Here is a 19,459-nt window from a genome sequence, read left to right on the forward strand (position 1 = left end):
TACTGATGTTTTATCACAGGAGGCTATGCAAGCTTTCTTTACCTCCCCATATGTACCTTCACATATAGGAGCTTTCTGTACAAGGAGTTCCAAATAGATCTACAAGTTTGTTGCATCCAAATCAAAGAGTTATTGGATGGCTTTAAAACACAGAACATTATCAATGCTGAGAGTCCAGACGGACCAGGTTTACTCCTGCCAGTCACGTGGGACAACAAAAAGTGCAACCTTCAATACTGGAAGCCACCAGTACAATTAAGGGAGGGGGGGGGGGGGAGCACCATTCCCTCTAACCATAAACGCACTTCTAACAAAGAATAGGTGTGGTATTGAAACTAACATTTCTACAGAAAGGTTACATTGTATTAGTTATGTACAAAATAAGTGAAACTGTAAATAAATAATAAAAAGGCAGGGCAAGTGATGGACATCTAGTAATAAGAGTGGTTAACCTAGTAAAACCTAAGGGCCATGGTGCAGTCACTTCATCTTTATGCCGGCCTTGTATAAGGAATTGTTACTTCAACTCAAACACAAACTCCAAAGAACTCAGGAAATGGGGTAAGGAAGCTCCAAGGAGCTGCTTTCTGCTAGAAGCAATGCTTCAAGGGGCGAACAAGTCCCTAAACAGAGGGAAAGCAAAGAATCTGAGAAGAAAAAAAACAAAACAAAACAACACTACTATGAATCTATATAAGGAAAAATATATTTGTACCGTGTTAGCCAGTGGATATGAAATAAAAAATTTTTTTTGAGATAAGTCTTCAGTAGTTGATACCTTTATTAATGGCTAACTTAAAAAATGATGACTTATTGCGAGCTTTCGGGATATTAAAGCTATCCCTTCATCAGGCGGGTATAACAATATCTGAAGGCAGGCATATTTATACAGGAATAGAGTGTTATATGCAAAATAGAAGGAAAGCAGAACATTTAAATAGACAGTTCTGAACTGATATGTGTTTTTGAACTATTTGCAAGTTCTGCTTTCCCTCTATTTTACATCTAACACTCTATTCCTGTATAAATATGCCTGCCTTCAGATATTGTTATACCAGCCTGATGAAGGGATAGCTTTAATATCCCGAAAGCTCGCAATAAGTCATCATTTTTTTAAGTTAGCCATTAATAAAGGTATCAACTACTGAAGACTTCTCTCAAAAAATATTTTTATGAATCTATAGTCAAATTCAAAGCAGAGCTCTAACATAAGTTCTTACTCGTGTTAATACCACACCATGACAAAAAAAACATAAATAAATGTCAGTTTTATTGAGTGATCATTGATCCTCACCACGAGGCACAGAGTATAAAGTCTCCATATACGCACAGATCCATAACAAGGCAACTATAGAATAAGTCAATGCTTTATCTCTAGGTGCTGAGGCTATATACTAGTACACATAGGAACAAAATGAATGCAAAAATGAATACTGTATACTATGGAGCTGCTATACAGGTATCTGTATACATTCAAGTAATCAATAACTGTTATCTGTAAAATGGGTGCAGTAAGGGTTAAAGGTCGGCAGCCTCCCATACAGGGAGCCCAGAGCACATTACCATTTGAATGCAGGCCTCCCAGATGACAGGGAAAGAATGCAAACACATCCTAAAGCAGCAACACATGGGGCAGCTGCCTGGAGGACTTGCCAGCAGCAATGTGCCACCTAAATCAGGAGAGGGTCTACACTGGACAAGCCCACACTGTTCACTCACTTCATTAAACTTATCTTCATGTAGGAAGTGATGATGTCATTGATTCGTGTAGTAATGAGGGGTATGGCATCTAAATATATATATATATATAATTTTCACACACACACACATTCAGCTGACCCTCCTGATGGGCTCAAATGTGTTTGGTCTGTAAGTTTAATAAAGCAATGGAGATAAGCAGAAGGAAGAATTTATGTAGCGCCTCTTATCACCAAGAAAACATTAAACCATCCTATCACTATGTCACCTTCCTGCAGCTCCCAGGTTAGATCTGCCAGGCAACAGGTTTTGGTGGCTTCTTCCTTCCCCCTCCAAAGGGAGGAGAGAAAAAGAGGGGGGGGAGGATTTCCACGTGTAGCAGTTTTTGTTGCTAAACTGAAGAGGCATTCCAAACATGCGCATAGGATTGTTTTGGAGGCAAGCACATTGATTTCTACAAACCTCAGACAGACAAATCTAAACCTAGGAAAATGTTTGTTTCCCTGTATCCAAATATTTATATATATATATATATATATATATATATATATATATATATATATATATATATGCATGCAACCTGCAGAAAGTGTTTTTAGATATATCTGAAGAAGGAGCTCAGAGGAAGCTTCGAAACGTCATATTCTGTCATCATTATGAGTTAGCCATTAAAAAAAGGTATCACCTACTGAAGACTTGCAAGTTTTTTTGTAAATCTAAACATGTGACAATGTGCCCTGGTGTGTATGGAAACTGTAACCCACCAAAAAAATAATGAAGAGGACTGATGAGTGCAATCTTATGTATATAGGGTCATCCCATAACACCAGAAGTACAGCTAGCATTATGAGGTTTTTCCAACCGATTCCCACTGACTTTTGCTCAAAAACACTCACAGCAAAATCTGCACCAGAAAAATAAATCCAGCCTCTATGTGTGACTGCAGGGTTACTGAGTGTAGTGTAATGGGGCCCTACAGTTATACATCATTACATGACACTCAGGCATGAAGCTTGTTCCCTACATTGTGCTGGGAGATGATCTCCTACTATTATAGAGTCCTTATTACTTCCCACCATATACAGCCCTGTAGTGCAGGACAGTATATAGCAGGACTCCTAGTACTATATGTATCTATAGCAGTGTGTGCCTGGAGCTTTCATCTAGTGGTTATAAGGCTGCATGCACACACCGCCTGTACAGGTCCCTGAGAAAACGCGCAAGCTTTCCAAGGACACCAAGGTACCAGTGCAGACTCTGCAGAGCAGGCAGGGCTAGGACACAAAGGGCCAGAGGAAGGGATGGGCTCAGTGCACTAGCCGAAAAAGAAAAACGGATCAAGACTCTCCATGTGTGCATGTAGCCTAATATTATACTACAGACAATAGTGTCCGTGTGAATGCAGCCCTATACTGGAGGACTTCACCTGCTGCGGAAACTTTTCCTAGACAGACAGAAGCCGCGAGCAGGCGCCATCTAATATCGGGAGAAAGTGATAGGTTACGGCTCCTGCGCTGTATTGGAGCCCTGTCCGGCGCCACCTCAGGCCGGTCACCCCGCGCACAGCCCCTCCGTCCCGCCTCTTACCTCAGATCCCCGCGGCTGTATTCTCCTGTGTATACGGCAGAGCCGAGTAGCCGCACACGTAACGCTAATCCCTCCGTGTGCTGCAGTACCGGACGAGTGTAGATACGATGTGCTCGGCGATATGTGGCCAGGTCACCGCGCCGTGTGTATACATCTAATCTGCGACCTCCCCAATACTCAGCTGTGCCGGTGTGTCCCGCCCCTTTCCCCGCCCACTAACAATATGTAGCCCCTCCCACCGCCCCGCACATGGCCCACTAACCTCGTGTTATGTGATTGTGCCTGTGTCTATTACACACAGCTACAATAAGGCCCGGTATTCTGAAGCCTAAGCTCTGCTGCTCACTAAGTGGAGCCTGTGACATGACAGTGAGAAGGCAGAAGGGCAGATCCGTGCTGGTCTGGGGACTGAAACCCCACAAGTTATTGAAAGGGGGGATTTCCAGTCTTTAGCTGTGAGTGGCCATGCTTCACTCTCCATCAGAAAACCCACCATGTACTGTACAAATCCTTAGGCTGCGTTCACAGCCCAAAGGTAATCTGTCTTCACTTATCTCATAGACATGAGTTTATAGGGGACCCTCTAAATCAGCCCCAGAAATAGCAGATTGGTTACAACTACAGTCATATAAATAGATCCACTAAAGTCTATGAGGCTGTGTGCCGGCTATTCATACAATGGTAAGCACACGGTTGTGGAATCCTGTCTTGAGAATGAGCTTTTAGGGGCCAATCACATAAAGAATTTTGGTGAAAAATTTTGGGTGGTCTTCAGCCTTAGCCAATGGGGAGCTCTCGTATGCCGGCACCCATTCAAGTCAATAGGAGCTGGTTTTTACGCACTCATTGTGAACGACTTGTACATTCAGAATGAGCGGAGCGTATACTCCGTGTGAAGGCTCCCTAAGAAATTTCAGACAATTCATAACCACTTTGAAGCTAAAGCCCCACGTTGTGGAAAAGCTGCTTTTTTGTTGCAGATTTTGCTGTGTTTTTTTGAGGCAAAGCTATAGAGCAATAGGGAGAAATACAATGGCTTCTTTATATAGTCCATTACATTTGTAATGGACTATATAAAGGTTTGGCTCAAACCCCCCCCCCCCAAAAAAAAAAAAAAAACAAAAAAAAAACAATGCAGCAAAATTAGCAACAACAAAAGCAGCTATTCACCCCCTGAGTAATGAGAAATAACCTGGAATTAATCAGTGGGTCACTTGTTAGTGACGGCCCCTGTGACCTCAGAACTGAGTGCAGTGTGCACTTCTTAGGGCCTTTTTCAACTCTGTGGCAGCATCAGCCATCTTCTTTGGAGTGGCCTGCTGGGGGAGTAGCATACCAGGGACAGAAATAGACTTGACAGGCTGGGTAGAGGGGCCAGCTCTGTGCTGGGGAGCCCCCTGGACCCAGTGCAGGTGGTGGGTGACAGAAGGATACTGTCCGTGGTGAGCTCCATGCTGGAGAATAAATCCCACCCCATGTATGAGACCATGACAGCACTGGGCAGTACTGTCAGTGACCGACTGCTTCACCCCAATTGTGAGAAGCAGTGTTATCGGAGGTCCTTCCCCCCAACCGCGGTCAGGCTGTATAATCTACATCAGGCTAAGCGAAGATCATTCCACACAAAGAACTAAATGATCCTGTAATCTTTATTTTCTTTTTAGTTGCTATGACTCCTAGTATCTTTTTCTATCTGCTATTCTGAGCTTGTATGTGTTCTTTTTTCTTGTACTATATTACTGTACTATCCATGCTGCTGTAACTCACTGATTTTCCCAATGGTCGGACTATTAAAGGATTATTTTAAATAAAACAGTTATGAATTTTGGAAGGCGGGGGGGGGGGGATGAAGAAAGTCACCAAGCATTAATGTACAAGCTACCATGCGTTCTTAAAGGGTTAAGTACACTGAAATGTCACCACCCTGACTGACACCATAGTGTTACAGGTTACTGCAGTGCTGATAACAAGTCACAAGTAGTAATCAAATCTTTCACTATGTTAACTGAAAACAAAGGTGGTCTGGTCTGAGATAGAGCCAGTGCAAATGTCTTTACACCTACACTGCCAATGATCAGGAACAAACATACTATGAGTGCTTGTTTGTGTAAAAGACTCTTTAGAAGAAGAATATACTTAGATAACATTGATAGGATTGGTTCCTGGAGCTCATCATGATAGTTCTCAAGCAAACAAATTTCATTGCCATCACACTTCTCCTTCCAGTTTTGTCCCCACAAATCCCAAGTGTCTTACCTAATTCCCTTTACTTCTTTGTAAGTGTACATCATGTTAATTAAAACAGAAGCCATGATCCTAATGTAAACACAAGAGTAAATATAACACAATATAAACATATACAAAGCATAAAAGTTCAATAAACAGTGAAGATCTTTAGTTTTTAATGTGATTCTTCCACCATATTGTCAAACATATAAAACAAAGCAACTGGAAATGTTCCTTAGAATAAATCTTTTTTTTTTTTTTTTTAAATCACTGCTTTAAGTATATAGAACTCTAATATAATAAGGAAAATCCTCAAGTACTGCTGCCACTATGATTAATATTAGGGGCATTCTCCCACTGATAAAGATTCAGATGATTGCTACAAGAATAATTCTGCCCCTTATGGTGATTTTTGATATTTTGTAGAAATAATCTTCAGAACTGAGTAATTTCTAGAGACATCACAAGCCCCTGTATCTAGAGAACTCATTGGAATGTGAGCGGATCATTAGTATATAAGAAACTAGTAGAAGGACCCTGCTTCGCATGGGTATATTTAGTTTTTTGTGTAGTGGCCCCATAAGAATTGGCACTGGTCTATTTTGTATGTCGTTTGTATGTAGTTTAAATATGTTTCATTTTATAATAATACTGACATCCAGTATAGGTACATTGTATTTATGGAAACCTGGTAAATAAAATGTGAAGTTATATTGACTGATACATGTCATACGACTGAATATTTAAGGACCTGCGAACTGACTAATACAGGTCCTAAATATCTTGCTTGCTATGGAAACTTGGTGTAAAGCTGTGTGTATGTCAAGACTGAAGAACCTGTGAGTTTCTATTGGTCCATAAGCGTCATGTGATCATGTTGCACCTCAACTTGGATATGAGTGAAAAACCTGCAATTGGTTGTTATGGAAACCTCAAGTAAAGCTGTGTGTATGTGACCTTGTGTAAAAGTGTCATCCACATCGCCCTTCCGCTTTAAAGCTGACTTGCAGCAGTGAAGACAATTGACTGGATTGTTATGGAAACCTGGAGTAAAGCTGTGTGCATGTGGAGACTAAGCGCCTGTGAGCTTCTATTGGCTGATAAGGCACACGTGACCGTGTGTATGGCAGTTGGAATATGAGTGAAAGACTTGCAAGCTTCTATTGGCTAAAGCAGGTAATTTTATGGGAATACTGTATCTCAGATACTGACACCTTTTTATGCTGATAGCAAACGTTCTGGTCCCCTAGAGGACAGATAAGGGGATTAAAAGTAGCAATTGTAAACAGAGTAAAGATAAGGAGGACAGAGGGACAGGGAAGGAGAACGTTTGCTATCAGCGTAAAACGGTGTCAGTATACAATCAGTATGTGCATCAGTCCATTTTGAAGTGTCAAACTGAATTCAAACGGAGGGATGGCATACTGATGTGTGAACACAGCACTAGAGAGCTGAGATCCCGTCTAAAACCTTCCCGGATACATGATGTACCTCTGTGCCAAATTAGCTGAAGATCGGTTCAGTCGTTTGGTCGCGCATAAAGAAAAGACAGGCAGATGGACGGACAGACAGACAGGCAGAAACGCATTTTTAAATATATAGAGATATACAGCCACATAGTTATAGACATTTGCTTCTTACTTAAAGGCTCAAGTGTCAGATACAAATTACTTTGCAGTTAATTATAAATCACCATAATAATAAGTGGCGAAGAAAAGCAAAACAAATCTCCAAAAACATTTTATATTCATTTCAGTTCTTCATTATCATCAGTCATGTCTTTTACATTTCATATAAATGTTTGTGACTTGAAATTAGTTCACAGAGTAAATGATAGTTCAGGAAATGGAGTGAAAACCCAAATGTGTAATGAGCTCATGACATCCAAATAAAGCTTATAGAAGACTGCTGGATAACATGGCCTACAAAGCCAAACTTTCATTTGGTGATTGCTACATCCGTATTAATACATGTCAAATGGTGCACATATTAACTAGGCATAGATTATATGTAATATGGAGAATAAAGTCCCCTTATAACAGATCTCTGTATATTGAATGATAATCCATTTTTAGAGCTGTCAGTAGCTGATAAACCCAAGTCTAACGTGTATAGCCTACATGCACAGGTACGAATTATGCATGGATTTTCCATGTAGATTTACATGAAAAATCCAAAGTGTAATACAGTAGCATATAAATCATTGAGATATTCTTAATCTCATTATGTATCATTTTATGATACATTTTTATTTCTTCATCATGTCAGTTCGCTGTGTGGGTTTCATCCATTTCAACTAAAGGGGTGAAATTAATAACAAATGTTCCTAAATCCGCAACATACATTCTTCATGTGCATGTTCTATCCCCTATTTTCCTTAAGACAAGTAGCAGCAGAGGGATATCTTAACCTACTGTATATAAAAATAACATGTATGAATCAGCATGTCAGGGAAGATAGCTGCGGGGAAATAACAATTATCTCGTGTCTATGACCAAGCTTAAAATGGTTATGTGCTAACGCCTATATAGATACAGTATTCCAGATTGCTAAACACGGGAAGGAAATGGGCCAATTACATTACAGATAGATCTGACGCTCACTGAGGTATAATGTTGTGCTGAATGGGGTTGCACAATGAAAAGTGTCATACACAAATACCAATAAAGTTTGAACATAACTCTATTATTAGTAGCCCTAGTGATGTTCCATTTTATTGTCATTGAGTGCGTTCATTTTTTTTTTAAAAAAAGAAACAAAAATAATATTTTATTTGCAACAAGGAAACCCAATGTCCCTCTACCTAGATAGGGAAAAATCTAGAAATTTTAAAATCGTAAATATGTTGAGCTTAAAAGGACTTTCCCAGCTCCCTGTTTCAGCAGCTTCGCCTGCTGTCGCTTCTTCTCTTTTCCTGTATTCCTTATCCAGCAGTCAAAGCCGCCTCCCCTCTGTTTGCTGAGCCAGACACTATAAAGTATTACAATACTTATTATGATTACTTGAAATCCTACTAATATTATAATATGTTTGTGTGTTTGTTCCTCAATCAGGCAAAAATGGCGGAACAGATTTGAATGAAATTTGGCACACAGATAGATTGTAACCTCGATTAAAATATAGGCTACTTTTTATCCCGGTAAATGATATGGTTTCATGACAGTTATGAATTTAGGTTCACATACTATATTAAACAGCTCTTAGCTGCAGCCTTATCTCAGCCAGAGCTGTTATCTCTCTGTGTAAACACACACTAACCCTCAGTGTGTAGACAACTTTGCATATTATCTGATCTGCTCCAGTGCTGACAAACAAGGGCAAATACCTTTAATCCAAATTGGCAGTTATGCCAATTTTTAACATGCCTGGAAAAATAGAATCTAATTTGTCACAAACAAGGACAGCTATGAAGGTAGCCAGAAGTCACAGAGTTCTTCTCAAGCACAGCTGAGGGGGATCATCAACATCAACAACACACTCATTATATGGCGTTCCAGCGAGGTGCTGGGATGCCAAAACAATCCCAGGCACAGTGCAAGAACCAATTTCAGCGGCAGGCCAGCTTGAGAGCTGCCGAAACACCGGAGCAAGCAGATCATCAATGCCAACAACACGCTCATTAAATGGCGTCCCAGTGAGCTGCTGAGATGCCAGAACAATCACGAGTACAGCACCAGGAACAAGTTCAGCGGAAGGCAGCTTGACAGCTGCCAAAACGCCGGAGCAGGCAGATCATCAACACCAACAACACCCTCATTATATAATGTTCCAGTGAGGTGCTGAGATGCTGGAACAATCCCGGCCACAGAGCAAGAAGCAAGTTCAGCGGCAGTCCAGCTTGAGAGCTGCTGAAACACTGGAGCATGTGGATCATCAACGCCAAGAACACACTCATTAATATGGTGTCCCAGCGAGCTGCTGAGATGCCGGAACAATCACAGGAACGGTGTGAGGAACAAGTAAAACAGAAGGACAGTTTAACAGCTGCCGAAATGCCGGAGTAGGCAAACCATCAACGGCAGCAATTTGCTAAATATAGGCGGATCATTGACGCCAACAACCCGCAGACAAAGTCGCGGGCAGAGGCTAGTCTAATATAAATGCAGATCGAATAATATGAACATGCTTCTAGAGAATGGACTCAGTGTTATCTGTGTGTTCACATAGATAGATAACAGACACAATTAGCTGAACAGCAGAGTTGTAGATAACAGTGAGAGCAGTGAGTGACATCATCTGTCCTGTCTTATCACACAGGTCCAGCTCTATGGAAATGATGTATAAACAATGAGGAAAACAAAGCAGCATTGCTAAAGTAATATATTTAAGAAAACACTTGAATTTACAAAAGCTAGCAGTAGAGATATGATACTTAAGATGGCAATACTCTTTGACAAAAATAGCCAAGAAAAATAAACATAATATAATAAATACTCGAAGTAACAATTACATATACAATGCATACAGGTTGTCCTATAAATCATACATCCAGCAATATAATAATACAGCAAAATATCTCTAAAAGACCATAGATTTAGAGGTTGACAGATTTTCAGTGAAAACAACTGATGTGCTTCAGATATAATGGAATTCTAAGGCTTTATTCATATGAACAATGTGCAAAATGGCCATGAAAAATTTAAACTGTTTTGCATCCGTGGGGCACCTGTTTTTTTTTTTATGGATTCCTTATAGATTTAAATCTATAGATAGATCTATGAATATGAGCAAAAAAAAAAGGACATCAAAAAATTGGTCAAGTACAGGTACATACAGTAAAAATATAAAATAATGTGTTTTTACAATGAGAGATAATAGGTGACCTAGCACTATATACCTATTATAGAGACAAATGTTGCACCCTTCTATTAGAGGTATATTTTGGTGAATAATCCTGACATATATATATCTCTGACAGAAGGACATAGCGAGATGTGAACAGAATTTAATCTCTGTTGTGTGTTTCTTTTTTTAACAACTTCATATCTTTGTTTGAAGAATAAATGTTTGCATTTTTTTAATGTCAGCAGCTGTTCTTTCCTGACCTTCCGGATCAAAGTCTAAAGTAACAAAGAGCACATATTTTTCTCATTGATGTACATATATACCCAGCACAAGGGGTCCTGCTTTCCATACCCCGTATCTCCTTTATACTTCTCTATATCTTGACCAACAGAGGTATAATGTGAAGCTCCTTGGCCTCAATGCAAAAACTAGGACCTACACTGTGCCCTATAGAATACCCTGGGGCTCCCTCAGGGTCCATGTCTCGGTTGTGACTCCACCTCCTATAGCTATGCCCCAGCTGGCCACTACAGTATATGATGCCTGTATTGCAGTGACTGAAGACTGTGCAGATTTTTAACAAAAACATAGATGTAAGATGGAGCAGACAACAAGTTCTTAATAGGGGACTCCATATTCCTGATAGGAGTTTTGCGCTTTTAAAATACAAGTCACTATGTAACGCTGAGATAGTGTTTTTGTAATTCTGTGACTGTTTATTCCCCATACAGCTTTTTAGTATGTAGATGAAAATGCATTAGTATGTAGACATAGTATGTGCGAAGACAGTTTCCATAAAAACAATGTTTCTAGATGAGAATAATTCCGAAATCTCTGTATCCTTGATGAGCTTTAGTACTATATATTGGAATGGCAGCATAACAATCCTGGCTGCCCAGTCCATTAACATTCCATGTAAATCCTCAGTGCTCTCTGCTGTGCTTTTTCCTACATATTTGTTAACACTCAGCAAGTTGCTTTCGGATGCAAATTACATAACATTTACCAATCAATTGTTAATGAAGCTAACACTGTATAAAAAGCTTTCTGGGAACTATCCTGGAACATACAATAGGGAATGGGTGTATACTTTGCCTGTTGTGTACTGCATGACTGTTGTCACCTTTACAAATCAATGTTTTTAATATGCTTAGACCGATCACTCTAAGGGTGCATTCACACTGAGTAAACGCTAGCTTATTTTGTAGAGTAAAATTACACTTGTAAATTTTGCTATCCCATTGACTTCAATGACATTTTACAGGCGTATTTTTACAGGCGTATTTTTTACAGGCGTATTTTTTACAGGCGTATTTTTACACTTGTAAAAAAATATCATTGAAGTCAATGGGATAGCAAAATTTACAAGTGTAATTTTACTCTACAAAATAAGCTAGCGTTTACTCAGTGTGAATGCACCCTAACACATCAGAATAAAAAATGCTAATTTACAGAGATTGAATCCATTCCATTAAAATGCTCTGCCATATTTCTCCAGAGGCCCCATACACACTAGAGAAAAAATACCCAAACCCGCCATTTTTGGTAGGACTGGACAACTTATCTAACATGTATGGAGACCTTCCATTTCTTCCTAAACATCATCTCAAAGAAGAATTGGGCATGAATTTCAACACCTGATACTTAAGTTCTGCCTGGAGATAAACTTCTGTCTCAGGCCTGGAGGTGTCTTAAGAGCCTATTATGGGGCTCTAAAATCAAGTAAATGATCAGGAAGAAACAAGATGTATTAAGTGAAACCTAACCAAGCATGTGTTTGTTTGTATAGGTGGATTTGGAGGAAAAGCTGCTGACATTCCACAGATAATGAAGGTGAATGTGCACCTTAAGGCTAAACATACAACAAAACTTTTTATCTCTTGTTACAAAACAGTTTTTGATATCAATTGTCCACATTTTTTTAATCTTTAGAAAACCATGCTTTTAGGTACTGAATTAAGTCTTTCCACAGATATTTGTAGCTTTACATGAGCTGATCCTTCAGCAGTGATTGGAAAGGATGTTCATCTTTATCTAATCGTCTACTTCCTATGATCATGATCAGCATTGCTGCATGGGGATGAAAAATTAGTTCATCCCCATATGGATTGCATTTATCTGCAGCACTCTCTCTTTTGTACATGGGACAATAGTGATTTTTCTGCATATATAAAAGCTTTTATCACCCAACGATCAAGAATTTGGACCATTAGACAGGGGATAGTTGTTAGCCACTAGAGATGAGCGAGTAGTGTTCGATCGAGTAGGTGTTCGATCGAATACTACGGTATTTGAAATACTCGTATTCGATCGAACACTACTAGCTGTTCAAAGTTTAAGGTTCAATGCAGAATCAGCGTTGATTGGCAGAATGCTATACCCTCGCATGCGCAGTCGGCTCTGCCTAGGCCCCGATGCCTAGGCAGAGTGAATTCCAGCCAGAAGATGCCGCGGGGGCGCTGCGCCGAGAGAAGACTTCAAGGAGAATCCAGCCTGACCGTCACTCGTGGACTTGGTAAGTACAATTTTATCGAATTTTGCGTACCCCTGAAACGAGCATTTCCCCCCATAGACTATAATGGGGTTCGAAATCCGTTCGAACAGTCGAACAGTGTGCGGCTGTTCGAATCGGATTTCGAACCTCGGACATTGTAGTGTTCGCTCATCTCTATTAGCCACATCTAAATGTATTACTAGACAGATAGATAAATAGATAGATAGATAGATAGATAGGTAAAGAGACAAATATTTTTGCAAAATGCTGTATGAATTACCAATAAAAAGGATCTTTTACATGGGCAGATGAGTTTTTTTTAGCAATGCACTTTCCGAGTAGTGCTTGGCTTGAACATGGTAGGAAACATTCCACAGGGGTGGAAATGAATTGCTTTTTAGTCTGCAGTATCTTTCCCCATGTATACAAGAGATGCCCTTCTAACAAATCCAAACTCTAAGGCTGGTCTTACACGGCCGTAATGTAAGTTTGCAAATGGTCCGCAATTGACGGTGTTCAATTGTGGACCATTTGCAGACACATTATATTCAATGCGGCCTCTTACACCACCAGATATTTTATCCGTGGTGTGCCGGGCCACAACCGTGGTCCGCACTTTATAGAGCAGGTCCGCAAAGGACGTGAATTGACGGCACTGCACAGACTCGCTTATAGTTCACGGGCGTCTGCGGTGTCTATGCTGCTGATCAGCAACTTGCGGACCGTAAAATCATTACGGCCATGTAAGACCAGCCTAAGAGGATAAACAATCTGTTGATTGACTTCCTATGTTATTAGTTAGCACTTGTTAAAAGGTTGTGGCTGTAATAGGGTCCTGAATGCTGAAATGCTCTTATTCTGTGCCTTCTAATCTTCTGGTAATTGTACTGTGTTTGAAGTAGCAAATGGCTCTTTGCATCCACTACTTTGCATCCATTCTGTCCTTCATGTGACCTTTTGCATTCTGTGGCTTGCACTTCCTTCTGGGACTTAGTGATATGCAGTCCTATATATAGGTTTATCCACAAGTCCTTATTACATTCCAGTAATGAAAACAAAGTCAATGTAGCAGTACTAAGCAAATTTGGTAGGGAGATTACCTATAAATATATATTTTATTCTTTTTATTACAATTTATCTAATATAACATATACATTTTATTTAAGTTACAAATATTCATAAACAAATCCCCAATATTCCTCACTACTCCCAAGTAGCTCTCTTTACATGGGAAGATAGTTTGCATTTTTTAGTGGCTTCTGCTTGACACCTCCCATTACAAAGATTTACGTGACAGATACTGCATGGTGGGTCCTGCTGGAAAATCCATCATGTGAACTTGATAAATTATCTTTACAAACCTAATGTTACAAAAATCTTAGTTTTTCCACACCAAAATGATAAGAACCTTAATGGCTAGCTACTAGAGATGAGCGAACAGTGAAATATTCGATATTCGTTATTCGTTTTGAATAGCCACTCAATATTCGACTATTCGAACGAATATCGAATCCCATTAAAGTCTATGGGGAAAAATGTTTTGTTTCAGGGGAACCCACAATTCGACTCAGGAGGGTCACCAAGTCCACTATGACACCTCAGGAAATGATGCCAACTCCTCTGCAATGCAACTGGGACAGCAGGGGAAACATGGCTGGGGGCATCTAACAAGCTCAAGTCACATTTTTAACCTACCATCACAGCCTATCAACTACACACTTTCCACACTCAAAAAAAAACACTATTAGAGAGCCTTCACACGGACTAAACGTAAAAACACGTTTAGAATGAGCACGTAAAAAGCAGCTCCCATTGACTTCAATGGGAGCCGGCATACGTGCGCTCCCCATTGAAATCAATGGGAGGCTTTTTTCCCTATTGCTTTCAATGACCAGGTCGCAAACTGCCTCCTGAGGAAGCCTAGCAGTAGGCGAAACGCGTCGAGGCGCGGCCAAAGGGCTCTGTTTGTCACCAGTTCACCTTGGACAACATGACTGCAGGTAATGGGACTTCTCCATACTTATGACCACAGCTTGTATATATTTTTTCACTTGCTCCCTGTAGGTATATTGTGTCTACTTGTGTATCCTTTATTTTGAGGTAGATTTTTCTATACTAGGGGTATTTATGTACTTATTTGGACCACTTCTATGCACTCTACTTAAATAGGCTATTTTAGCCTTTCCCTTAGCATTTGCTATTTGGAATTTTTGATGTTGGTCCTTTAATAACCATCCTAAATTTGGTATTATTCCAGGTATGTTAAATCCCTCTGTAGAATAACATCTAATCATTTATTGTAGTTAGGATACTTTATCACGTTGTACTCAGCTGTTGGTGTGGTTGCTTTCCTTTTGGGTTGTGCAACTGTAATTACTCGTTCCTATTGGTTCCTGCAGTCCTTTAGTTTAGGAGTTGTATTTTTATATATATATATATATATATATATATATATATATATATATATATATATATCATCATAAGGGTACTGTTGGTGCTAGTTAGGCACCATTTATTTGAGTGATACAGATTTAAATACATTAATATCAACATTTATGCATTTTTGTACCCTTTATTACACTCTGTATAGTTCTCCTATCTATTAGTATTGTCCATGGTTGTTCATGATGCATATCTGTGTACTCACTTTTTTCCATCTTCATCTGCTGATGATTATGCTTTTTATGTATGATTAATAATAAAATATTTAATAATTTTTACATATATACAGAGTATTGGTGTTTTATATGCGGTCCTGTATATAGTTGGTGTTTGCTTGATAGGCCCGCTGTGGTGTTGAGGAAAATTTTCTATGTGATGAATTATAACAGGTCGCAAACTGTGGTGGCCTGCCTTGTCTCCCCGCCCAATATTCCTGGCAGGAGTGCTGAAACACCACCCTCCTCCTCCTCTGCCGTTAAATTGACCCCAGCTACGAGCTGGAAACGCTGCAACACTGGCGTGGGGAGACGTCAGCAGGCCGTGCCGAAGCTCTTCAGCTTGGGGGACAGACAGCACAGTGCCTCCGAGGTGCGGGATGCCATCCTGGATGATATGGCAATGTGGTTTTCACCACTGCACCTGGGCCCAGGCATTTTTTCGTGTGTGATAATGGCCGGAACCTGGTAGCGGCTCTGGAGCTTGCCAGCCTCCAACATGGTCCATGCCTGGCCCACGTTTTCAACTTATTGGTGCAATGGTTTTTAAAAATTTACATGAGCTACAGGTTAAAGTGCGGCACTTGTGCGCCCACTTTGGCAAGTCTACAGTAGCTGCTGCTAGCCTTAATACACTCCAGCAAAGCCTACATCTGCCTGAAGCACCCGCTGTTGTGCGAGATCACCACACACTGAAACCCTAGATACCATTTGTTGATCAGGGTGTGTGAGTAGCAGAGACCTTTGATGGAGTTTCCAAAACCCAAGGGTTCATCAAAGTCAGCTCCCTCAGTTTCTGCACCATGAGTTCCCATGGGTGGCAGACTTATGTAAAATCCTATCCCATCCTTTCCACTGGACACTTTACAAACTCACTAGAACCTCTATGCAAGTGGATAAATAATTTGAAAACTTCTTTCCTCTACATTAATATGGACAGAAAAATAACTTTAAATCAAAAGAAACATTAGCATGCGCTCATCACAATTCCTGATATGACAGCTGCGTTAAGCAGAGTGTAGGGTACAACGCAGACCAGGCCCGAGCACCAGGAACAGGTGTTACAATGGCTAGCGGATAATGCTTCAAGCTGCTTTTCCACCAGCCAGTCAGCCACTACCTCCAGTCGTGTTCATACCCAAGAGTCTGCCCTTCCTTCCTCCCAACATGCCCAATGTTCCCAGCAAAGTCATCCCACCCAGGATCTATTTTCGCCTTTTCCTGCCAATTTTGTGGTTGTGGACCCGCAACTGTTGTTTCTCGGCCTCAGTGATGATGAGGAGACATTGTTGTCATCAGGGCAAGCTGTGGTTATGTGGGGTTTGCAGTAAGAGGAAAGTGAGCAATTGAACAAAGAGGTAGTGGACGACGAGGCCACTGACCCGACATGGACAGGGGTGATGTCTAGGGGGGAAAGCAGTATAGATGTGGAGGCAAGCGTAGCAGCAAAAAAGGTGGCTAGAGGCAGAGGCATGTCCAGAGGCAGCAAGGCCAAAGATTTTCTGTGTACTAGCCACTCATGCAAAACTCACCCATGTTGGCAGACTTCTTCCTCCAACAGGCTAACAACTGCCATCCGGTCCATACCCACCAGGGGCACACTCTCCAAGGTCTGGGACACGTTAATGGCACCCCCTGGCCAATCTACCGCCACTGAGGGGCCTAGTGTCACCAGGAGGGACAAGTATAGGCGCATGTTGTGGGAGTACCTGGCCGACCACAGCCCTGTCCTCTCTAATCCCTCTGCGCTCTACACTTATTGGGTCTCCAAGTTGGATTTGTGGCTAGAACTTGCGCTGTATGCATTGCAGGTCCTTTCCCGCCCTGCCACCAGTGTGCTATTGGAAAGGGTCTTCAGCGCAGCCGGTGGCATCACACAGCTGACAGTGCTGACTTTCATCAAAATGAACGACCAATGGACAGACCCATCATTTACATGTCAGTTACATGACAAATTTAGTGAGGTTTGCAAACTTTGCAAGTCTAAACTGAGTAGGGACTCTGAAAAGAGCAACCTTACCACTTCTTGCATGCGCTGTCATTTGAAAGGTAAGCCCTGGACTCAGTGGCAGAGAGCAAACGCAGGACAATCGTCGCCTGGCGTTGCCGACACTGCCTCTTCCACTGTTTACAGTGCTGGTGCTGCAGTCCAGACCACCAGCCTGGACACCTCCACATCTGTCTCTGACACTTTGGGGAAAGCTTCTCTGAAAGCCTACTCCTGCGCTGCAACCTCGATCACACCTGCGACCTGTAAGTGCTTCAGCACTGGGGTGTGGAGACGTCAGTAGGTTGTGCTGAAGCTCATCAGCTTGGCCGACAGAAAAAACACTTCCCCCGAGGTTAGGGATGCCATCCTAGATGTGACAGCAATGTGGTTTTCCCCGCTGCACCTGGGCCCAGACATGTTGGCGTATGTGATAATGGCCGGAACCTGGTATCAGATCTGGAGCTTGCCAGACTCAAACAAGGTCCACACATGGCCCACGTTTTCAACTTGTTGGTGCAAAGGTTCTTTGAAACCTACACCATTGTGCCTGATATACTGGTCAAAGTGCGGACATTTTCGTAAGTGAAAAGTAGCCTCTGCTAGCCTGAAAACATTCAGAGTACACTCCTGTCATCTTCGCACCATTGGCTGGCAGAGGTAGACGAGGGGGATGAAGTGGCAGTTCATGTCACTGTCCCACATGAGGCTTGAGGGTGAAGTTCAGTGCATCCCATTGCTTCAGCATGGATGGTGTGAAGGGGAGTGGAAAATGGAGGAAATGGAGAGTGACCCTTACAGTTGGGGGCAGTGAAGTCATGCCAAGTAACACACTGGAACACATGGCTGACTTCATGTTGGGTTGCTTTTCAAGAGACAAAGGTATAGTTCACATCATGGAGAGCAAACAATACTGGATTGAACAAAAGTTGGATTGAGCTTATATAGCGTAACTGAATTGCTGTGTATCCCACTTAGCTTTTGTGGGGTACAGCATTAAAACCTGGATTGAGTTTATATAGTATGACTGAATTGCTGTGTATCACACTTGTCTTTTTTTTTTTTTTTTTTTTTTTGGGGGGGGGGGGGTAGACCCTTAAAAAATTGGATTGACTTTATATAGCCTGTCTGCATTGCTGTGTATCCCACTTAGCTTTGGGGGTACAGCATTAGAAAGCTGGATTTTGCGTATAGGGACTGACTGAATGGCTGTGTATCCCACTTAGCTTTGGGGGGTACAGCATTAAAAACAGGTTTGACAATACATGGGCTGACTGAATTGCTGTGTATAACACTTAGCTTTGGGGGGTACAGCATTAAAAAACTGGATTTCGAGTATATAGCCTGACTGAATTGCTGTTTACCCACTTAACTTTTGTGGGGTACAGCATTAAAATCTGGTCTGTGCATACATGGACTGACTGAATTGCTCTGTATCCCTGTTAGGTGTTTGGGGGGACACCCCCTGGAAAGCTGGGTTGAGCGTATCTGGCCGGAATGAATTGCTCTATATCCCTGTTATTTTTCGGGGGGACACCCCGTGGAAAGCTCAACTCCTCTCCCTGCAGTACATAGCTCTGAAAAGAGCTGTTGTTTTTCTTCAGTTTTTCCCTGCCTACTAGAAGCTAATCCTCTCTAGCCCTCAGCAGCACATCTGTCCCTACGACTACAAACCGCAAAATGACATGAAGATTGCGGCCGGTATTCTTATAAATCAGAGGTCACATGTTTTCAACATCCAATGGGTTTTTAAAAAATTTTTCAATGCCTACGTTGTCGTAGTTCCTGTCCCACCTGCCCTGCACAGTTATTGGTGCAAAAAATGTGCCAGGGAAGGTGGGAGGGGATACAAATTTTTACTGTGTTTGCTGCGTGGTATTCGATTGGAATCGAATACCTCGAACGGCCTGATATTCGATCGAATACCAATTCGATCGAACGGCGTTTGCTCATCTCTACTAGCTACCATTACTAACCTCAAAATTGAAAAAAAAAATTATTTCTGGGTTCCCTAAAACAACTTCC

Source organism: Leptodactylus fuscus, chromosome 2, assembly GCF_031893055.1.
Source record: "Leptodactylus fuscus isolate aLepFus1 chromosome 2, aLepFus1.hap2, whole genome shotgun sequence".
In the NCBI taxonomy this organism is placed as follows: Eukaryota; Metazoa; Chordata; class Amphibia; order Anura; family Leptodactylidae; genus Leptodactylus; species Leptodactylus fuscus.